At 41.2% G+C, this 24,842-nt stretch overlaps 1 protein-coding gene across 7 annotated transcripts in view; it reads right to left on the reverse strand.

Moving 5' to 3' along the window:
* Window positions 1-24,842, reverse strand: part of ARHGAP32 (Rho GTPase activating protein 32) — a 409,701-nt gene that overhangs the window by 142,527 nt on the left and 242,332 nt on the right. The gene's annotated exons all lie outside the window — the stretch shown is intronic.

Below are 24,842 nucleotides of genomic sequence, written 5' to 3' on the forward strand. Positions count from 1 at the left end.
CATAGCTATGCCAGCAAAATTCTTTTCCACTCGGAAAATTACCCAAGGTCCTGACTTAACACCATGAAAGGAACTGGATTTGCATGGCACCACGCTACATTCCATCTAATTTAACTCACCCAATCCTAAGTATGGCAAGGACTATGGTCCCCCATCTGGGATCCTCAGGAACACTAGCCAAGGCCAATGTCTCTAGAGCAATGAGGTGGAGGAGATGCAATACTTAGGCTCCACAGAGGAGCAAGCTATGGAGCAGCCACTTTACTGGATGGGGAATTCGGGCATGTAGTTTTTAAGTCAAAAGCTTAGCGTTCTGGATTTTTGGTTTGGGTGAGGGTTTTTTAGCCATTATGAATCTCATAACAGACGTTTGCCTGGACAAAGCTGGGAAGCGAAATGCTGAAGTTCTCTCCACTATCGGCTTTACTGGCAATTCCCAATCCACTGCTCTCTAAAACGTAAGCAGGAGGCTCCAATAGAAATAGCGTGTCATAGTGCCAATAGCTGATCTGAGATGTTCTATCAGCTTCCCATGACAAACGGATGGTCTCTCAGCATCCACATTATGGGCTGAATTCTGTTACAACAGGCACTGCCATGCAACTCCAAGTACAATCTGGCTGTACAGCACGAAATATGGCCCTATAATCTGATCTTCACTTAACATTCTCGCACTTCCAACCAACATTGCAATAAGCCCCTTGCTGCAGAAATCTCTACTCAACCCTCTCCTCTTGACTCCTCTATCAGTTCCTTTTGTGCTCATCTCCAAAGCCCTTAGCCTGGGAGTTGGAAAATAACAAAAACCTTTTGGTATTTAAACTCCTAATTAAATCAATAAGCACTTGTGATTGAAAATCAAAACTTCTCAGTTAACAGGAATAATGAAAAAGAGAGAAAATCATAAGATGCATGTTTGGTCATTAATTTTTACGTATAAACATTCTGCCTGAAAACACTTTGCACTTACACCAAGATACACCTCTTCCCCGATATAACGCGACCAAATATAACATGGATTCGGATATAACGCGGAAAAGCAGCACTCCAGCAGGGCAGGGCTGCGCACTCCAGCAGATCAAAGCAAGTTCAATATAATGCGATTTCACCTATAATGCGGTAGGATTTTTTGGCTCCTGAGGACAGCGTTATATCGAGGTAGAGGTGTACCGTGAACATTTTCCTTCAAAAATGTTATAAGGTGTGCAAGCATTTTACCCTATTTGCCTATTTTACAGATGGGAATACTGAGGCAAGGAATGTATCCAGTGTCATACAGTGAGTCATCAGCAGACCCAGGAATAGAACCTTAGGAGGTTTACATCGACCAATAGACCAGCTTGCTTCAAATATCTCCTGCGCATTTATCCAAATTAGTCACTGCCAATAAAAGGTCATTTTTAAATCTTAATGAAAGTTGGGGGGAAGGGAGAAATAGCAGTATATTTTACTGGTGTTGATATCTCATAATAAAGATGGCTTATATATTTATTGAGAAAATAAAAGTTTAAAATTGTACCCAAACAATTTAAGACTATCCACAGTTGAAGCCAATTACTTGAGACATCCAAAATATACCCCTTGAAAAATATGGTTAATAAAAGAATCACAGAGCTTCAGAAAAACCAATATTACCTCCTCTGAAAGGGGCATTGAACCTAATGAAATAGCTCATCCTCTCACCCATACATGCACACTTTTTCCAGGAAGAGAGGCCCATCCTCATAATCCTGCTAGCTCATAGGGTTATAATTAAGTTGAACAGAGGAGGCATTAGTTATACTTGCCAGAAGAATTATTTGCTTCCTCTTTCAAGCAAAAATAAATTCAGCTTTAAAAAAAAAAAGTAATGAATGGCTTGAAGAGAAAAAGAAATTTAAATGAACTTCGCTTGTTGGGACATTTGCACATAATTGATCCATCTGTAATACTTCAAAATTAGTCAGAAGCAAAACTAAACCAGGCAAAAACTGAAAGAGACAAGAGTGAAAAAGAAAATGAAGCAAATGAGTGGCCTATCAGTTCACAGCAGCAGATGAAGTCTTGGTTCTCCCCATCAACAAGCTCCCTTTGCATCTTTAGATAAGGCAGCTGGAGAACACATTAAACAAAATCCACAAAATGGGCCAAGATATTAAACAAATTCTACATCTTCATTGACTAGACATAACATTCTGAATTTTTACTACTCTTCTGCTGGCTATATACATTATAGTAGGCAACAAAAAGGTGTGTTGGGCCAAGAAACACCTTGGGCTTTGGACCATGTACTTTATACTCAACGTATTAAATACAGAGTTCATCTCACATAGGCCGGAAGGAGGTTACTAGTGGAGTTCCTCAAGGATCGGTTCTGGGTCCAATCTTATTTAACCTTTTTATTACTGACCTTGGCACAAAAAGCGGGAATGTGCTAATAAAGTTTGCGGATGACACAAAGCTGGGGGGTATTGCTAACACGGAGAAGGACCGGGATATCATACAGGAAGATCTGGACGACCTTGTAAACTGGAGTAATAGTAATAGGATGACATTTAATAGTGAAAAGTGCAAGGTCATGCACTTAGGGATTAATAATAAGAACTTTAGATATAGATTGGGGACGCATCGGTTGGAAGCAACAGAGGAGGAGAAGGACCTTGGGATATTGGTAGATCACAGGATGACTATGAGCCGCCAACGTGATATGGTCGTTAAAAAAGCTAATGCGGTTTTAGGATGCATCAGGAGAGGTATTTCCAGCAAAGATAAGGAGGTGTTAGTACCGTTATATAAGGCGCTGGTGAGACCCCACCTGGAATACTGTGTGCAGTTCTGGTCTCCCGTGTTTAAGAAGGATGAATTCAAACTGGAACAGGTCCAGAGACGGGCTACTAGGATAATCCGAGGAATGGAAAACCTGTCATATGAAAGGAGACTCAAAGAGCTTGGCTTGTTTAGCCTAGCCAAAAGAAGGCTGAGGGGGGATATGCTTGCTCTTTATAAATATATCAGAGGGATTAACATTAGGGAGGGAGAGGAATTATTTAAGCTTAGTACCAATGTAGATACAAGAACGAATGGGTATAAAATGGACACTAGGAAGTTTAGACTTGAAATTAGATGAAGGTTTCTAACCATTAGAGGAGTGAAGTTCTGGAACAGCCTTCCAAGGGGAGTAGTGGGGGCAAAAGACATATCTGGCTTCAAGATTAAGCTTGATAAGTTTATGGAAGGGATGATATGATGGGAGAGCCAAATTTTGGCAACTGATCTTTGATTATCGCCAGATAAGTATGCCCAGTGGTTGGTGATGGGATGTTAGATGGGATGGGATCTGAGTTACTGCAGAGAATTCTTTTCTGAGTGCTGGCTGGTGAGTCTTGCCCACATGCTCAGCGTTTAGCTGATCGCCATATTTGGGGTCGGGAGGGAATTTTCCTCCAGGGCAGATTGACAGGGGTCCTGGAGGTTTTTCGCCTTCCCCTGCAGCGTGGGGCGTGGGTCACTTGCTGGTGGATTCTCTGCAGCTTGAGGTCTTCAAACCACAATTTGAAGACTTCAATAACTCAGGCATAGGCTACGGGTTTGTTATAGAAGTGGATGGGTAGGGTTCTGTGGCCTGCTTTGTGCAGGGGGTCGGATTAGATGATCACATTGGTCCCTTTTGACCCTAGAATCTATGAATCTATGTGTCCCTTGCACAGGGCAAAATTTCTGCTGCTTTTAAGCAGTCTAGCCTGTTTAGCAAATGAAAAGTTTCCATTAAGGGATTATTTGTATCAGAAAAAGAGGGGGAGCCCTCAGTATTTGTGCCTGACCGATGGGGTGAATAGACAATTTAGGAAAACAACCTGCCTAAAATGAGCAAAGAATCCTGTGGCACCTTATAGACTAACAGACGTTTTGGAGTATGAGCTTTTGTGGGTGAATACTTCGTCCATGCATCTGACGAAGTGGGTATTCACCCACGAAAGCTCATGCTCCAAAACATCTGTTAGTTTATAAGGTGCCACAGGATTCTTTGCTGCTTTTACAGATCCAGACTAACACGGCTACCCCTCCGATACTTGCCTAAAATGAGGGACATTTAAAAGATCTTGCATTGCAGCTGCTCTTCCTATTGCTGGGAGGTCACATCAAGGCTAAGAATATTCAGAGAGTTCCTGAAGGTGAAGACAATTCTGATCTTGGTGTCAACTCCAACCTCATTTATTGTCTCATTTCCTTTGCTCTCCAACCCTTGCTCCTAAAAAACGCTTTGAGTTTCTCCCCCTTTCTCATCCTCACACCCTCTTCCCTGCTACTGCTTAATACTTGGGCTAATCTCCTCCTTGTCCTACAGACAACCTCCAGCTATAAATCCTCCTGCAAAGCACACTTTTCCTTCCAGCAGGATAGATGGAACTGTAAAACTTCAAGAATGTTCAAACAGTTCTGTCCCTGTCTGAAAGAGGTTGTTCAGCACTGGGTATGCCCTACTGCCTGTTAATATGATTGAATATCATGATAAAGTTATTCAGTTCTGCATTCGTGCCCAGGTTTTTCCCCACTAACATTTTATTTTGCTGCCAAAATTTGACATTTGAAGTGCTGCAACGTACAGAGTACACCTGAACGGAAACAGCAAAAACAAAGAAATAAAAATACACAATTAGGGAAAACCAAAGAGTCTGAAATACTTTCCATATTTGAAAAATACTGGCTCCAGTCTGGTTAAAAAAGTGGGTTTCTTTTTCGTGGAGAAATTCCTCCCTCCCCCATTCTTTGGTCCACATTTAAGTGTGATGAGAAAGGAGGTGCAAATTAATCTTGCTTAGACACACATACACTCATTCCTACCAAAGTATAAGGGAAGCTCAGGCCTTGCTTACATCAAGTAGATGGTAAGCTACATCAGTATAAGCTCCACTTTGAGGGGTTTGCGCCAGTGTAACTATTGGTGCAGTTACATCAGCGTCCATATTCTGAATGTAGATAAGACCTCACTTGGTGTGTCTTCCTGACCCCTGATAAATCAAATTAAGCTAGGGATTACGTTACATTACCTTTTCTTTCTGCTCCTTAGAGTGTAAGTTACAACTATTTAGAGCGCCATATATTGGCACCTGTAGAGTAAGGTGGGTGGGAGTTATAAGGGAAAATGTATCTAACTCACAGCTCCCTTTCACGTCACCTCTGAATTTGGCCCTTTATCTACTGAACTTCACTTCCGGTCTATTAATTAAGGGCCCGCTGAATTGCTGATGCCCCTGTAGTAAACAGGCCAGGGATTATCTAAGAACAATTTGTTTAGTAATAGTATCCAGCCTCCAAGGAGAGCAAACATGTCATGTAGATACCATTCCTAGTGCCATTAGAACAATGAGCCAGTGTTGAGGTCTCTGAAAACAAGCTACCCAGCTGTTTTTATATGTTCTGTGGTAACAGAGCAAAGTATGTAGAGAATATTGCATTAGGCTTCGTACTGTTAGCAACTAGTAGATTATTTCTGCTCTTTAAGACATGATGTGACATGACGGTCATTCCCTAGTAATTTTCTTTCTAATTGTGTCTCTAATGAGAAGTGAAATTTTAAATGTACCATATTCCCTTGCATATAGGCGAACGCTCTAATTTTGGTTTGCAAAAACTCACAAAATGAATGCCTGGCATAGGAATTAGCCATGCTTCTCTCTGTGCAGCCAATCCCACATCTCTTGGCAAAAGAAAAGGAGTTGGAGTTGCAGAAGAACTGGCTGAACAGGATAGGAGGTAAGAAAAAACGAGTTGTTTCTGAAACAGCTTCTTCATGTAAAACCCTACCCCACACTTCATTGCCAAAAAATATATGGAAATTATGGCAGAAATGTCTCAGTCCATATAGATGATGGAACAGGAAGTTGTTACAGTATGTTTCATTGTTTATCTTTTACTGTACCTTTCTCTGCAGCAAAACATTCTAGTAGTATGAACAATATTTTGTATATTCTCTTTTCTAAGGCTGAACAATTTTTTTTTACTCTCTAAATAGTGTTACTAAATATTATATTAGCTTTGACTCTGTCCTATTTAGGAGCTTTTCACCCCAAGTGTCTCTTGGAGATACAACTGTCTAAAGAGAACATGGGCAGAACGAGCATAATATAAGAATGGCTATTCTGGGTCAGACCAATGGTCCATCCAGTCCAGTATGCCGTCCTCCAACAGTGAACAGTGCAAGATGCTTCAGAAGGAATGAACAGAACAGGGCAATTTATCGATTAATCATCCCTGTCACCCAATCTCTCCTTCCCGCAGTCGGAAGTTTAGGGTCACCAGAGCATGGGGTTGTGTTCCTGACCATCTTGACGAATAGCCATTGATGGACTTATTTTCCATGAACCTTATCTAATTCTTTCTTTTGAACTCAGTTATATTTGTGGCTTTCACAACATCCACTGGCTAAGAATTCCACAGGTTGACTATGTGTTGTGTCAAGAAATACTGCCTTTTGTTGTATTAAACCTGCTGCCTATTAATTCCACTGGGTGACCCCTGGCTCATGTGCTATATCAAGGGGCCAAATAACAGTTCCTTATTCACTTTCTCTATACCATTTATGATTTTATAGACCTCTGTCACATCCCCCCCTTAGTTGTCTCTTTTCCAAACTGACAGTCCCAGTTTTCTCTCTCTCTCCTCTCCTAGGGAAGCTGTTCCATACTCTATCATATTTGCTGCTCTTCTCTGTATTTTTTTCCCGATTCCAATATACCTTTTTTGAGATGGGGCTATCAGAATTGCAATCAATATTCTTATGGGCCTGATCCAAAGCCCACTGAACTCAAACAAAAGCCTCCCATTGACCTTGGCAGATTTTGCACCAGGTCCTATGAACCGAACTGACTGACCCCAACCTGGGCAAATTGTTTTATTCTTCTCAGAAAAAAAGACAGAGACAGACACTGCTACAAGAAAAGGGTACTCTCCTCCCCACCCAGGCCCCAGACTTCATCTGACTCATCTGAGCAAGCACTGAAAGGAAACAGCATTCTCCAACAATTTACAGGTAGTTTAATATTTTTCATATCACTTGAAATGCTCACTTTTCACCTTCACAATCACAGTCTAGAGCTTCCTGAAAATAACAATTAGGTAGTGGTAGATTTATGTTTGGGAGATGTCTGCTCAGCTAACATAAATAGATATGATTGACTTCATTAATCTTTTTGATTAGACAGTATAATCTTTTCAATGGGAGTGTTTTATAATAAGACCGGCTAAGATTATGAGGTCATGCGAGAAAAAAGTTAGAGCTGCAGATAAAAGGGGCAATGTGTTTAAATAGATGCCAAAACTGTAAAGAAAACACTTGAGAACACTGAACTGCAGAACATGGTACTCACTCAATTAGAGACAGTGAAATGGATAATAGCAGCAATGGAATTCTAAGAGAATGCTACAAGAACACACTTTTTCATTTTAAAGATGGCCTTAGGAATAAATTATGCCAACAGTTGCAAGAAAACTCCCAGTACTATAAATTTATGCCATAGTATCAATCAGCAACCCAGGCAAAGACAAGTTTCTGAGCATCCATTCTGCATTACTGGACATGCCAATGAAAGAGGGCAAACATCCTATAGACGTGTGTTAGGTTTCTGTTTGCTTCAGCTGTAGTTTGTCAGAGAGCTGGCATTCCATTTTTCTTCAGCCTTCAAATTCACACGTCACCCTGTACAGCTAAGTACCATAATTCCTAAATACCATAGCTCCTAATATAACGATTCACTGAACAATAGCTAACTATAATAAACTGAATAGCAGCAAAGAGTTCCAAAACTAGACGACCAACCAAAGCAACAAGCAATATCTCACTGCATTAGTCCGCTTAATGGGAATAGTTCCACCCTTGGTATCCTGAAAGGCAACACTAAATTATATAGCCCTCTTACACATATTTTGCAGAAAAAAAACCATGGCTGCCAGCCAAGACTTTATTGATCATTTATACAGACAAGGCTAATGGGGGAAAAAAATTAAAAAACTTTCTACTTCATTGGCCCCTTTATTGTCTACGATAAAGCAGCTCATCTCTAGTAAGCCAGCAGCTAAACAGAGTGATTAAATGAGTCTCCTGTGGAGAAGAAATTATTGGCTTTCTGGATTTCTCTTCTGGAAACAGCTAATAAAAAACAACAGGAGTTCACAGCTTATGGTACAACACGGTCTAGAAGTGTGATCTGAAATTATGTATTTTAATACTATAAATAGTTTACAACACACACACACACAAATTCTAAATTATGTTGCTTTTCTTGCAATGGGACAAAAAAGTCATTTGCCCTCTCTGAAGAGACTTGGAAAGTTTCATCCTGGTAGCTCTCCATGAGTATGTTGTTGTACTGATCTGTGGCACATCAGCATTTGGACTAAACAGCAGGCATTTTACAGCCTCATTCATTTATCTGGAACTCTGCAATCACAAGCCCTGGCTGAGAAGCTGGCTGTACGCAAGGCACACAGGACCTGCCACATTCCACACTGCTGACCACATCATCTAACTGTCATGATTAAACAATATTTCAGGCCAAAATTAGGAAACACGGGTTGGTTCATCTGCGTGTTAAACTTGTTCATTCCAACTTCTTGATAAAGCCGGGAATATTCTTTGCTCATCTTGGTCGGACACACATGCGCACACACACACCCTATACCAGCAAGCATATAACACATGACCATTGGCACGGAATCACCATGGAAAACAGAGCTTGTTAAGGAAAAGGTTTCAAGAGCTTTGCCAAAGAAACCATATGTAATTTGTAAACGATTGCCTTCATTTCCATGACATAAAGCCTTCTGCATGCAGCAGTAAACAAAGCTTTGCCTAGTTAGCAAGGTTTACCTGCATTTTTCTCAAAAACGTGTCCAGGTTACCTTTAAGTAATCATAATTAGGGTGGAAAGATAACGATTTGAGGTACAAAAAGCTGCTGAAAGCACGGCTGACCCCAAAAGCCTACTCAGACCCAAATCCGCTGCCACTGAAATTAACCAAAGCAAGCTAAAGCCTCTTGAACCTCACACTCACCTGTTCCATCACAGAAAGGTGTTTTGAATACACTGAACTACTTGCCAAGCCCCATCATGTAGTGGGGGCAACACAACCTACACTAACTCAGGACTAGCCCTGGGAAGATCTGACCCTCGGCATAGACACTATGTGAGCTCTCACAAGACCTTGGAATATCTTTATGACCAAATGCAATAGAGTTTATGGAGCATTTCACGGTAAATCTCTCAAGCCAATGTCTGTAGTAATTGTGCAATGATTGTAGGTTAGAATAATCAGAGAAGCATGTATCTTAGAGGTACTATTGTATTTGGGGCCTGGTGAATGGCTCCTTTAAAAACTCACAGAACCTTTGCAGGGAAAATTTCTGGTGCTTATGACCTGGGTTACAGGGGGTTGACTTTTGTATCATTCAGCAGAATATGTACTCAAGATCACAGATCTGCTACCAACCCATGATGTCAAATCCATTTTCTGCATTTCAGGACAAGATATTGACAGAGCATGCCCTTGCCCCTGACCCTCCACATTAAGTGCATCAATTGATACACTGCTGAATATGCTGTTCTGTTTCTGATAGTACTGGGCTTGATCTACATACTAGATAATATTCTGGGCACCCACCCTCAGAAAATTTGCCAGGAAGATTTAGCAGGCAAGGCACAAATTACATTCACCCACCCAGATCGTAATTGTCCAAAGAAATTGCTCTCTGCAAAAGAGGGGACAAGCCAAATTTTGCAAAGCAATGTAGCACTGGCTTTCATCTAAGTTTAACTACCTGTATTAATACACGACCAATGGATGTGAGCAAGGCGATAGGCACTGATATTTCCTGGCAATGTGAGATACTGGTTTCTTTTGAGATAGCCCTTCTAAAAGGCAAAGGCAAGAGGCCCACAAGAGAGAGCTCCCAATTGGTGACCTCTCACCTGTGCTAGGACAATGGCAAGGGCATGGGGAAATTGAGGAAGGCATCATTAGGGAAGGCTGAGCCACACAGAAGAACAAAAGCAAAGGAAAGTGGAGGAGGAAGAAGTTCGTATTACAGAGGGGCAGCCTACCTCCAACCTATGCAGACACATACCCAGGGTGTCTTCACTGCAGAGTTAGGTTGAGCTCTTTCCAGGGGTTTGTTCCTAAAGTCCCTCTCTTGTCCATACACAAAACCCTTTGACCTGAGTGAAGTGATGCTTTCAATCAGGGCCAGTTTCCAAAGAGGACTTCAGGCTAAATCACTTGAGAACTGATAGTCCTCCAATGCCTTCCCACAATTCTTCCTTCCACCCTCCCCATGTGCTGAGAGGACAGACAAATTCTACCACAAGTCACTGAGAAAGAATATCTCTGGATATATGGACTCTCTACTCAGACCCTATGCCACCAGCACTCCCAGCTATCTCCGTGACACCACTGATTTCATGAGGAAACTACAATGCATTGGTCACCTCCCAGAAAACACCATCCTAGCCACCATGGATGTAGAGGCTCTACACAAACATCCCACACACAGATGGAATACAAGCTGTCAGGAACACTATCCCTGATGATGCCACAGCACAACTGGCTGCTGAGCTCTGTGCCTTTATACTTACACACAACTATTTCAAATTTGATGACAATATATATCTCCAGATCAGTGGCACTGCTATGGGCACCCGCATGACCCCACAATATGCCAATATCTTTATGGCCGACCTGGAACAACGCTTCCTTAGCTCTCGTCCACTCACGCCCCTTCTCTACCTACGCTACATTGATGACATCTTCATCATCTGGACCCATGGGAAGGAGACTCTGGAAAAACTCCACCATGATTTCAACAGCTTCCACCCCACCATCAACCTCAGCCTGGACCAATCTACACGGGAGGTCCACTTTCTAGACATCACGGTGCAAATAAATGATGGTCACATTAACACCACCCTATATCGAAAACCTACCGACCGCTATGCCTACCTTCATACCTCCAGCTTCCATCCCGGACACATCACACAATCCATTGTCTACAGCCAAGCACTGAGATACAACCGCATCTGCTCTAACCCCTCAGACAGAGACCAACACCTACAAAATCTCCACCAAGCATTCTCAAAACTACAATACCCGCACGAGGAAATAAGGAAACAGATCAACAGAGCCAGACATGTACCCAGAAGCCTCCTACTGCAAGACAAACCCAAGAAAGAAACCAACAGAACTCCACTGGCCATCACATACAGCCCCCAGCTAAAACCCCTCCAACGCATCATCAAGGATCTACAACCCATCGTGGACAATGATCCCACACTTTCACAGGCCTTGGGTGGCAGGCCAGTCCTTGCCCACAGACAACCTGCCAACCTGAAACATATTCTCACCAGTAACTGCACACCACACCATAATAACTCTAGCTCAGGAACCAATCCATGCAACAAACCTCGATGCCAACTCTGCCCACATATCTACACCAGCGACACCATCACAGGACCTAACCAGATCAGCCACACCATCACTGGTTCATTCACCTGCACATCCACCAATGTAATATACGCCATCATATGCCAGCAATGCCCCTCTGCTATGTACATTGGCCAAACTGGACAGTCTCTACGGAAAAGGAAAATGGACACAAATCAGACATTAGGAATGGCAATATACAAAAACCTGTAGGAGAGCACTTCAACCTCCCTGGCCACACTATTGCAGACCTTAAGGTGGCCATCCTGCAGCAAAAAAACTTCAGGACCAGACTTCAAAGAGAAACTGCTGAGCTTCAGTTCATCTGCAAATTTGACACCATCAGCTCAGGATTGAACAAAGACTGTGAATGGCTTGCCAATTACAGAACCAGTTTCTCCTCTCTTGGTTTTCACACCGCAACTGCTAGAACAGGGCCTCATCCTCCCTGATTGAACTGACCTCGTTATCTCTAGCTTGCTTACTAGCATATATATACCTGCCCCTGGAAATTTCCACTACATGCATCTGAGGAAGTGGGTATTCACCCACGAAAGCTCATGCTCCAAAACGTCTGTTAGTCTATAAGGTGCCACAGGATTCTTTGCTGCTTTTACAGATCCAGACTAACACGGCTACCCCTCTGATACTTGAGAAAGAATAGAGCAGCTCAGCTTGCTGCAGCACAAGGAACTACGGGATGTCCCAGTGACACACATGGGGGAGTGCAGCAGCAGTGAGCACACGGTGATTAGGATATGACTTTGCAGTGTGGCTGTTCACGCCAGGGCTATTCCAACCCCAGAAACGATCAGCCAAGTTAACTGTAAGGCAGACATAGCCCTAAGGAGGGCTAACACATGTCTGGTTAAGTACTGCAATGCATTTATCACGAATAATACATCAATTTCCCTTCTCAACAATGGCACCCAATCCAAATACAATCATGCTGCATCTTTGAAACTCGGCCGTTAGTCACTGCTGTACAAAACACAGAATTATCAAGTCAGAAGAGATGGGGACAATGCTTAAGAACCATGAACTGTCTCTTGCCAGGAGTTATAACTCAGTGGAAAGGTTGATACTTTTCCTGGCTAAGAGTGTGTCATTGTTCCAAGGAAATCTGGTAACCTTTTTATATTTTTCCAAAATGGAATTTAAGGTTACTCCCTGGCAAAGGCAGCCAGACATATGCAGCTGCTCATGCTCTGCTATAGAAAATGCTCATTAAATGTCTAAATCACTATTACATTTGATAATTTTTTTGACAATATTTGGAACTCATTTTTTTCTTTTTAAACCACCACACTTTTAATGCCTCCTTGAAGTCAGTCCTCTCATTAATTTATGATGTTTGTGCAACTTAGCAAATCAGACAAGTGAAACCACAGTACAAATGCCACCTTTATCCACTGCTGTGGAATGTACGTATTGGGTGAAAATTACGTCTGATGGCCAAAAGCAAGTAATATGAGGCTATTTTTTCTTGAAAACTATTTCTATCTCTAGTTAAAAAATATCCAGGGCCAAATCCTGTCTCACACAGCATATTTACTCAGACAAAAATCTCAAGGGGAGTCCAGCTAGAGTTGGCCTGAGAAAGCACTACAAGATTTGGCCTCTTCTCATTTATTTCCCTGGTTGAAGATAAAGAATCATTCTCATTTTACACTATGTGGCTTAGTTATACACCATGGTCCTAAAAGACTCATTACAGTTAAAAGGGAAACTAAATTATTTATGTAATATCGCAGCACCCTGTAGGGTGCAGAGTACCCTCAACTTCCATTCATATCAATTGGAGTGAGGACATTTGGCACTAGGGCTGGCCAAAACTAAGAATTTCATTCAGCAAAACCTGAAAATGTGTTTTCATTCTGAGAGAGAGAGAGACACTCCCCCACCCGATTAGGACATTCACCTTGGGGTGTGGAAATCCCAGGTGCAAATCCCTATTCTGCATGATTCATTCAAGGCAAGTTTCCTTCCCAAGAAGCTATATAGTCAGGCTCTCTCAATTCCATCTCGGACTTGAGAATTATTCCCCAAAAAAGTTATGTTGAAACCAATATGTTTCTGCAAAGAGATCTGGTTTCAACAAATCAACATTTTCCAGTGAAATGACACTTAGCGGAAGGACTCCCAATCAGTACTACTGGCTTCTCAATATCAGGCCTGAAAAACTTAACTGAAACAAAGCTTTAATACTACACAGACATGAAAGCAAATGTACTCTTTCAGTTTATTACAAATGTTATATTCAATAGGTGACACTAGAAACAGGAGCTATTCCCTCCTTTTTCAAGTTCCAAGTTACTCAAGGACAACAGACAGTAATTTCACTATCTCCTAAATTATTCCAGTGACTCAGACACTATTTAACCTCAAATGAGTGCATTGAACCGATTAGCTGAATCTATTTTTCTTATAAATGATGATCATCCTACAAGTGAGTTTTGGTAAATTTGCCATTGCTGTTTTATTATACACGCAGTTTTGGCTGGGAAAGTCTTTTCTGTACTGGGGAAAGCTTTCCAAGAAATGACGCATAAACTTATTTACGTGGATTTATATTTCAGAATTTCATCTTTCGAATTTTGTTATATTCACTCCCACACAGCACTTTATGTCCTGGCATGGGAACACAGGGTAGCACAGTTATTAAAAAATCCAATCTCATGTGTATGAGGCTAATTAATGTGCACCTATGGAAGGACACACTGGAAGAAGAAAATGGAATTATACAGATGAGGACAGAATGTTTTAACTTGAAGAACCCACATTGCTGATTATGATGCATGAGTTGGAAATAACTCATCTTGACTCCCAGTTCCCAGGTTGAGTTATCAGTGCCAGCAGCTTTATAACATTACTTGTAGACTGAGCGTGTTTGATCTCTAAGTTACTGAGAGACAAACATAGAGCCCTCTTATAGCTTCCCTTCTCAGAACAGACCTGTACTAAGTTGCAGACTTTTTTGCCTGGTTTAGTGGTTCATTCATTTTAAATGTGTGAGAGGAATGATCTTCAGACACAGGCACTTATATATACACGTTTCTAATTACATAGCTGCAGTCAATCAGGAACTGGTCTATATTAAGCATTAAAATCTTTTTAAAGTTTGAAAACAGAATGTTTTCATGAAGTTACTACAGCTGACATTTCAAGACAAGCCTTCCATGGGGATGTTCGCTGACCATTGCCTTGGGCATTGCATTTGCTGATTGGCTGAGAGTACATAACACCATGCAGTGCTCCATGAGCTGCATTTGCCACTTGCGGGTTTTCTGGGTGGAATATATTGGTATTACTTTTCTTTAAAACCCTAAATGGTTTGGCTATTGGAGAAGTCAACTCCCTCTCCCAATGCCAGGCTACAGCACTTGTGATCAGCAAAGATGCTGGAGCTGAAGCCTACTCGGTATCAGAAAGAAGGTAGATGTCAGTAGGGCATTCTCTATAAGGGGCACTGGCTGTATTTTGCTTCTTACCTTGGGATGCTAACACTTGGATTTGTTAGCATTCTAGGTTTGCAGAATTCCTTTTCTCTAAGGAATTTGGGAAGAGGTGGAGAAGGAGTTGTCGTTAGTTGCTTTTGGTGGGGGTCCTTTTTATGAATGTGTTTTTGGTGTTTTCTGGAAATCCACCTCCTGAAGTCCTATGATTACATGAAAATCAGAGTTTGGTGCCTTTTTAAAGTAAGTTAGTTTCTATTCCCCATGTTTCGGAGAAAAGCTTGGAAATATGACATGAGTGTTAAAGGTTCAAATACCAAAACATGAAAAAAATCTATTTTTATTATTTTAAATTTCATGATTTTGGGGTGCATGATTCATCATTGTTTTCATGTGTGGGGCTGGCAATATCATGTATGTTTAGAGGACTTATTAGTGACCGCTTTTCCATGGGAGAGCTGTACACTGTGTGATTTTCTGTCAGGCAAATCAAGCAAGAGTGTCCAGATTTTAAGGTGGGGCCACCTTTGGGGATATTCATAAATCATAAACAAATAAAAAGAGAGAGATAGATAGAATAAGTTTTTTGGAGGGGTGAGGTAGAATTTTAAAATAAATGCACACAAATTCCCGGGCATCTTTATATTTAATCATATTCCCATTTAATAACGTAAGTGCCATATAAAAGTCATGTGGCGATACAGGAATCACCCCTCAATTTGCCGAATATACGTCAGCCTGTTATTTCTCAACACTAAGGCTCGATCTACATTCGGAAGGCTTTGCTGGTACAAGCCAAGCACTCGTAGCACGGACATAGCTTATACCAGCAAAACTCCTTTTGCCAGCATACCTTATTCCACCATTCCCAAATGAAATAAGCTATACTGGCAAAAGCACTGTTTTGCTGACATAATCTAACTTTTGCCAATACAGCTCTGTCAGTGACAAATCAGACCTCATCACACCCAACTGACACAGCCATGCTGGCAAGTTTGTGACCTGACCTTTAGATGTCAGGTAGGTATCTGACATCCAAACACACTGTCACTACTATGGCATGCTGTTGATTACATAAGCATTTTATTCTGCCAAGAAAACGGAACACTCCAATTTCACAAACAAGGGAGGGGTGCATGATGTTTTACTTAGCAGCCACAGTATTTTCATGAGATTGTGTCTGAGCGCTGACACCCGTTGAAAGACCACACGTCATTTCTGCTGGATGAAAGCAGTGCTCCCTGCACCACGTGTAGCCCTCATGTAGTCTGCTGTGCAGACGTCACGGCTTACCCATCAAGCAAAGAAAGCAGTAAGAGTAAAGCAGCCAAAAGGAAATTAAAATGATCTTGAGGAACAAGGGTAATCTATTTCAAATCATTTCCCATAAAACAATTATCACATAAATGAAATATTTCCTTAATAAAAGCATTTGCAAGGACACGTTAAACTTTCATGGATATATGATCTCATTACTTTTACAGGAGTGACAAAGATTTAGATACATGCACTGCCACGCCTCCTGAAAGAGACACCTCAGGGTAAGTTAGGCCCCAAATATGGGGGCATATTGTTTTGTTTTTAATAAGTTTCAAAAACATACATTGGAGCACTTTTAATGGAAAGTGCCCTTTCAGTGAAATGAGGAAACTATTAGTACATTTCTTAAAGGCCAAGGCTCACTAAGTCAAGTGATTATGTAAGAATTGCAGCTTTCAAAATGTGAAACCATGACAAGTGCACCCCCAGGAACCAGAAGCAGAATAAAAAAAGAACCCAAAACTATTATTAATTAAAAAAATACCCTCACGATTTTTAAGCCAAGTTCATGATTTTTTTTTTAGATTTACTTCATGATTTTGGAAATTTGGGGTTAGCAACACTGCAGACAATGCAACCTTGCATGAGAACCAAGTGAGAGTGACAGCAGCTAGATCAGCCAAGATTATTGGCACCATTCCCACTGTTGAGCAAAGTGCAAAAAGGTAAACACACCCCAGAAAGGATTACAAGGCACTTCAGTGTTTAAAGTTCTATCAGTTTCTCTGATCTGAAGGCAGGTGTTTTTTTCCAGTGTCCCTTTAAGACAGAGATAACGGGATTTTTTCATTTGTGGTGCTACTAGTGGAGGGCTCAGTTGCCACTCAGCCCTATGTGGACAGGAAGAGAAGTAAAGGGCATTTCCCCGTCCTTGTGTGATCTGGCTGGATCACAAATCCAGGTGGAATGGAGAAGGGGGAGAGCAGGCTCCAGGGAAAGCCGGTGCAAAGTGTGTGCACTGGGAGGGAGGAAACGGACAGTAAGCTGCATTCTGGAAAAGCTGCAGTAACTTACTATCCCTCCCTGCCCCAGAGAGCCACAATTCCTTCCGGGGCAGTGCACTTAATCATAGAATATCAGGGTTGGAAGGGACCTCAGGAGGTCATCTAATCCAACCCCCTGCTCAAAGCAGGACCAATCCCCAGACAGATTTTTTTTTAACCCCAGTTCTCTAAATAGCCCCCTCAAGGACTGAACTCACAACTGTGGGTTTAGCAGGCCAATGCTCAAACCACTGAGCTATCCACCTATCTGCGCCCTCTTACTCAGAGTTCTACCTAGCACCGAATTAGTTGTATATAGCATGATTTTTAAAAGCCTCATTCTTGACAAGTCCAGGAAGCAAAAACTGATCCTGTTGAGCTACTTATTTATTGGCTATGCAATGAAAAACTGCTCTTAACCCTCTGGAAAGCTTTATATGTCCATTGTAGGTTTCTCTATGGGTCCTGTAGCATGGCATCTAAGCCCTGAATTAGATGCCCTTGTGCATTACTCAGTATCACCTGTATCTTGAGAACCTTAAGATGTTAATTAAGTTCCTAATGAGTATTAAAGTTTGGAGTGTATATGTACTCCCTCTCACTCTCTACTCCAAAGATTGTTTCTAGGGGGAGAAAGGGAAAGGAAAGGATTAGTGTAGGGAGGAAAAAAAGACTGCTAACATTTAAATCAATTAAAACTCAAAATCTCTAATAAATCCAGTATCATCAATAAAAACACCTTCTGTGTGTTAATAGCAACAACTAAGAGCAGAAGAACATCAACATAAAATGCAGCAAATGCAGTTCCTGTAATTAATACTAGTGAATGTACTACAACGTAAAAACAAAATAATAATTAAAAAATTATTCAGATTTATTGGACAGGGTGGGAAATTAAACAAAAAACACAAGGCTGTTTTTAAAGATAAACCTTTTATACTGCAATAACTTGGCATTCACATTGACTTCCTCAGTGTATAAACCCTGCCAAAAGGCCAAAGGTTAATATGAGGGAGGAAGAAAAAGGGAGAGGGAAATCTGATCATTCTTCATCCTTGGATTTAATGCTATAAAGAGATTTTATTCAAAATCCCCTTTCAGCTAGATCTGAAAATTCTACGTGGAAAACGCTGCCTGTTAAGCTGTAGTCTCTTTCATTCGCTTTATTTTCCTGTTAACATTTGGTGCCAAGCTAAATGCATTTCCCCACTAGTTGTAGATCTAGATTTTAAGATTTTGCAACACTGAAAGAAAAACAAACAATAAAGATCCTTTGTACAATGTATAAGATCGCTTCAAGTCCGCATTCTACTTACCCCTGCTACAATGATCTATTCTTTCCATGGAAGGGATCCCTAGCCAAGGCCTAACAGTTCCAGGTCTCTCCTTAGTTTCCCAGCAGCTAATTGAAAAAACCTTCCAGGCATCAGCTCCGAAATACAAGAACTCCAGCCTAGAAAAAACAAATTAAACTCCCCACATTCAGATCACTTGCTCTCCCCTTTTCCTGCTGCTGCTGCTGCTCCTTCAGATGATCGTGCCTATGAATAGCGTTTAAAATCTCCCTCTGTAGCCCTGTTAGCCATTTCCACACTGCCCATTTCATGCTCAATTTGCACTGTAGAAAAATCAGTGGTGTTCTTTTCCCTCTCTCCCGCTCTCTCATTGGAAAGGTCCCACAAGACAAGCTGTGGAGCTTAACAAGAGCCAAGAGAAACAGAGAGGGAGGGAATGCGTGCGGGGATTGTGTTCAGAGTAGGCATAAAGTCTGCTGCTACAGCTCAAAAGGCAAAAAAAGGGACAGCAAACTGCCGTCACATGAGCACTGTTCAACTCCAGCTGATTTCTGATTCTTCTTTCATTTCTACTGATATCTAACAGCCCAGACTCATAACCCCACGAAATCTCACTAAAGTCAATGGTGCTGCACAGAGTGCAAGTCAGAACAGAATCTGCCCTCTAATGTTTACAATATTACAGCTCTGTTCATATACAGATTATTAAAGAAAATGAACAGCATTCAAATGATGGAGCATCTGCTTTCGAAAAACCAAGAAGCAGCCAGAACTGCCCCATTCAAATAATTACCCAAACGTGTTCATATTAAGATGTCAGTTTGTTCAATGGATCTGTGTTATGACTATGGAAGGTGGGCGGGGATACCTAAGTCCTTGGAAATCAAATTATACAGAGTTTTATTCACTGCCGGGACTGTATCATTCAGAACCTGCTGGCAGATAAAATTATTATAAGAGAATCATTTCCTTCCACTGTCCCACAGTTTTGGTCTCAATTTTAAAGTGTATGCTATAAGTTAATTGTTTAAAGAGCCACTGGCTCTATTGAAGACTGCAGTACACAGCTATTGATGCAGTCTCATGGCATTGCTGGTAGCCCAGGATATCAGGAGAGAGTAAATGATCTCTCTGATACTCTCTTAGTAGCATTTCCATTCAGCAAGCAGCAGCACTAGCAAGCCAGTCTTGCACAGCATTACCTATTTATTACCCCATGAAAGGGACTGAAATGCAGCTAGCTCTTCCAACATCTGCTACTGTTGCCATTATAAATTCCCAGGTTAAAATACAATCACCTGATTACCACAGGTTTCCTGACACAACTTAGTTCCTTTATTTCAACTCTCTAGTCAAACATCATCCTGGACAAATTACATTTTGACTCTTCCATTTCAATCCAAAATAATCTCTGGTGTTGTGTGACATCTATAAAAGGGTGAAATCAGCACTCAGAAGCTGCTAGATTACAGTGTCCTCCTTCATGATCATCCATGAGCAGGGCCCTACCAAATTCACCATCCATTTTGGTCAATGTCACAGTCATAGGATTTTAAAAATCGTTAATTTCATGATTTCATCTATTTAAATCTGAAATGTCATGCTGTTGTAATTGTAGCATCCTGTCTCAAAAAGGAGTGGTGGTGGGAGAGAGGTTATGGCGAGGTGGTGTTGCAGTACTGCTACCCTTACTTCTGCACTGCTGCTGGCAGCAGCGCTGCCTTCAGAGCTGGGCAGCTGGAGAGCGGTGGCTGCTGGGAGCCCACTTCTGAAGGCAGAGCTGCTGCCAGCAGCAGTAAGGATGGCATGGTATGGTATTGCCACCCTTACTTCTGCGCTTCTACCTGCAGAGCTGGGCCCTCAGTCAACAGTCGCCACTCTCCGGCCGCCCAGCTCTGTAGGCAGCAACGCAGAAGTAATGGTGGCAAGATATGGTCTTGCCACCCTTGCTTCTGTGCTGCTGCTGGTGGGGTGCTGCCTTTAGAGCTGAGGGCCCACCTGGTCAACAGCTACTGCTTTCCGGCCACCCAACTATGAAGGCAGCACAGAACTAAGGGTGGCAATACCGTGACCCCCCTAAAATAACTTTGTGACCCTCCCTGCAACTTTCTTTTGGGTCAAGACCCCCAGTTTGAGAAACGCTGGTATCCCCCATGATATCTGTAATGCATAGGGTAAAAGCACGCAAAAGACCAGATTTCACAGACCATGACATATTTTTCATGGCCATGAATTTGGTAGGGCCCTATACATCAGCTACTGCAAGGTTCTTTTGATGATATAATTCTTCTGTCTTGTTTGATTAGCTGAGTTTGTTGGTTTTTTGTTTTTTTTTTAATATATGTTGTGGCAGAGTTGAGTTCTGGAATAAAGCTGAGTTGGTCTCTTCCCAATTTGCTTATATAGTTAAATTTAACTCTTAATAAAATGCCACCTCACTGTTTACCCCTTTTCCAGATCATTTCTGAACACGTTGAACAGCACGGGTCCCAGCACAGATTTCGGGGGACCCTGCTACTTACTTCTTTCCATTGTGAAAACTGACCATTTATTCCCACCCTTTGCTTCCTATTTTTTAACTAGTTAGTGATCCATGAGAGGACATTCCCTCTTATCCCATAATTGCTTATTTTCCCTAAGAGCCTTTGGTGTGGGACCTTGTTAAAGGCTTTCTGAAAGTCCAAGTACCCTATATCAACTAGATCATCTTTGTCCACATGCTTGCTGACTCCCTCTGAGAATTGTAATAGACTGGAGAGACGTGATTTTCCCTTTATAAAAGCCATGCTGACTCTCCCCCAACATACTGTATTGATTTGTGTGTGTGATAATTCTGTTCTTTACTATAGTTTCAAACAATTTGCCTGCTACTGAAGTTAGGCTTAGTGACCTATAATTGCCAGAATCAACTCTGGAACCTTTTTTAAACATCAGTATCACATCAGGTATCTGCCAGTCATCTGATATGGAGGCTGATTTAAGCGATAGAATACATACAAAAGTTAGTTCTGAAATTTCATATTTTAGTTCCTTCAGAATTCTTTGAATACCATCTGATCCTGGTGACATATTAATGTTTAATTTATCAATTTGTTCAAAAACCTCCTCAATTGACATCTCAATTTGGGACATTCCTCAGATTTGTCACCTAAACAGAATGTTTCAGGTGTAGGAATCTCTCCCATATCCTCTGCAGTGAAGAACAATGCAAAGAATTCATTTAGTTCTCCACAATGGCTTTGTCTTCCTTAGCACCTTGATCATCCAATGGCCTGACTGTTTGGCAGGCTTCCTGTTTCTGATGTACTTTTAAAAAAATGCTATTAGTTTTTAATGTCTTTTGCTAGTTAGACTTCAAATTCTTTTTTGACCTGCCCAATTATATTTTACACTTGACTTACCAGAGTTTATGCTCCTTTCTATTTCTGACTTCAAATTTTTGAAAGTAACCTTTTTGCCTTTAACGGCCTCTTTTAGCTGTTTAGCCATTGTGGCAATTTTTTTGTCCTCTTGCTGTTTTTTATTATTATTATTATTATTATTATTTATTCACGGTATACACTTAGTTTCAGCCTCTATTATGGTGTTTTGACATAGTCACCACAAAGCTTGCAAGCATCTGACTCTTGTGACAGTTCCTTTTAATTTCCATTTAACTAGATTTCTCATTCCTATGTAGTTCCCCTTTTTTGAAGGTAAATGCTAGTGTGGTGGGTTTCTTAGATATCCACACACAGAGATGTAAAATGTAATTACATTATACTATAGTCACCTCTTGGACCAATTCCCGTGATTCACTTAGGACAAAATCAAGAAATATGCATCTTTGCTGTATCACAAAAATGTCATGACTTTGAAGTCCCTATATGTTCCAGTGGGGAACATGGGAAATGTCCCTTTCCAGGAGATAAATCCCCAATTTTAGTCCTGCAAGGCTGTGAGATGCTAGATATTAAAGCTGTGACACCATCTTTTTCCAGAGAACGCTGTTACTATCTCAGGACTGCCTCTTTGGGCCCATGCAGAAGGAAGTATAGATGGGTTGTTTAAGGTAGGCACATGGACTGTTAGAATAAGTCCTGGGGAGTTGGGCTAGTGGGCTGGGTACATGGTGGCAATATATCACATAAGCAGCCTCCGTATATTAGCACAGTGGTTTGTTTCACTAACCACTCACACAAGAAACTTCCCACAAAGTCGCATCTTAGGGCTCTTAACTCTGTAGACTATGAATTTCAAATAAACTCTCTCCTTTCACACAATTTGTATCCATTTCCTAGCTACATGGAGCATGCGCCAATAATCCAAACTGAACCTATAAGCAGCACCTTCACCCAATCCTTGGCCACCTGATATTCCTGCCCTTGTGGTACATGTACTTTTGCATCCACTACAGCCACATGAGCAGCCTGATTCAGTCCATTTCGCTTCCAGTGTTTCAAATTCTGTGGTGAAATGTCATATACAACCTTGAGGTCCAAAACCTTTGTGCTGTTTTCTTGAGTTCACATTCCTTTACCTCCTGCTGAACTCCTCGGTCTAATACCGTGTGACTCAGAGCTGCCATTTCAGCACAAAAACCACCAACCCCCATCAAAGCATTGCAGAATATCCCTCTAAAACGCTACCATTTTCAGACCTGAAATTACAAGTCAGAACAGCCACTACTGCCATAACCATTTCTACATCCATAATGTGAATTAATTTTTCTTTTGTTCCCTCTGTCCACACTAATTAACTCAATTTATATTTGAACGGTAACTTGCTTTTTAAAACAAATTTTGTAACTGTTTAATCATATTCATTTTCCCTACCCCTTTGTTCTAAGAGTGTCCAACTCTCATGGGAATCCTGCCACCCACGCACAGAGATGCGGTCATGTCATACATGGAACATTAAAACTGACCTTGCGGTCAAAGTCATCGTTTCATTTTCCAACTCCAGCTTACCAGCAGTGTCCATGAGCACTTCCTGCACTCTCTGAAGTTACTGGATAAAAAAACCCCAAATCTTCCATACTAACCTGATCAATTTTCTATAATCTAGAAATGCAAACTAATTGTTGTGACTCAGGCTAATTCTGGGGTGGAAAACAAAGCTGCAATGCTTCATTGCAAAGATAATCCATCAGACACCTCACTCTTCTCAAGCATGTATCATATGTTACTCTATTACTGTGCCTCTTCTCCAAAGAGGATCAGTTTCTTTACAAAACTATAATAAAAAGCCACACTTTCTTCACTAGCTGGGCTTTTTTTTTTCCCTTTAGAAGTGTCTCTGTTTTACCAGACACCAAAATACTTCAGTGAATTCCGGTATATACAGCTCTCAATGTGAGCTAAGAACTAGTGAAGTCTATCGCATTTGTTTGTAGACTGAAAACCAAAAAAGCAAACAGTGCATGAAGCTGAGTAACAAATAACTCGGGTTGTTGTTTTAAGAAACAATGTAGTGTTTCACTACAAGGAGAAATTGGGAAGGGAAAAATCTTTCCCACCAAAAATGTGTCTCAGGCCATTTTTTTATACTGGAGAACTTCTGAGAAGTCACTATTTGAAATAAACTAACAAATAATGACAGCATGCCAAGTTGGCACACACTACAGGACAATTCCCCCACATATTAAATGAAGCAGTCTGAGTAGTGGGTGCTGTCACCACACCAAGCAAATATACATGAGAGAATAAAGCTGCTGTCTTGAAATTTCAAGTTATTACAGCATGAGCCATCTTGCTAGCAGTCTTATTTTTGTGCAAGAAATGGTATTATTCAACAAGCACTGGACTTCCAATTCTTGGTCTCTCTCCATCCTCTTCCTCCATCATGAAGCTGATTCTCAATTCCCCTATGTGACTCAGTCCAGTGCATCTGGTCCTCCCTGATAAAATTTAAAAGTAATTCCTCAGGCAGAGTTGCTGTCTCTTATACTGATTTGTAAACCGGCCTCTCAACTGCAAGGGGAGATTGTGGCAGAAAGTAGTGAAGAGAAATCTCTCTGGTCAGAGTGGAAATATGAATGCTATGACAATCAGTGCTCTGAGTAAATCAGTAAAACTAAAAAGATAAAAGAATAAATACTTGACCATATCACCCATTCACCTCTATTCCTATAACTAATGCCACACCTTTTTCCCTCTAGCAGGTCGGGGGCGGGGGAGGGAAGGAGGGACAGTAAACCAACAAAAATGGAACCTTTTCCCAATTAGGCAAATAACATGACTCTCATATACTACTCTGATTATACCCTGCAGGTACAAGCAGCCATCAGTAAACAGTTATTGTACACACCCACGCACACAGTAATATCTGATTCTCATTTGCCCTAAGGCCCCTTTACA

Source organism: Gopherus evgoodei, chromosome 19, assembly GCF_007399415.2.
Source record: "Gopherus evgoodei ecotype Sinaloan lineage chromosome 19, rGopEvg1_v1.p, whole genome shotgun sequence".
Taxonomy (NCBI): Eukaryota; Metazoa; Chordata; order Testudines; family Testudinidae; genus Gopherus; species Gopherus evgoodei.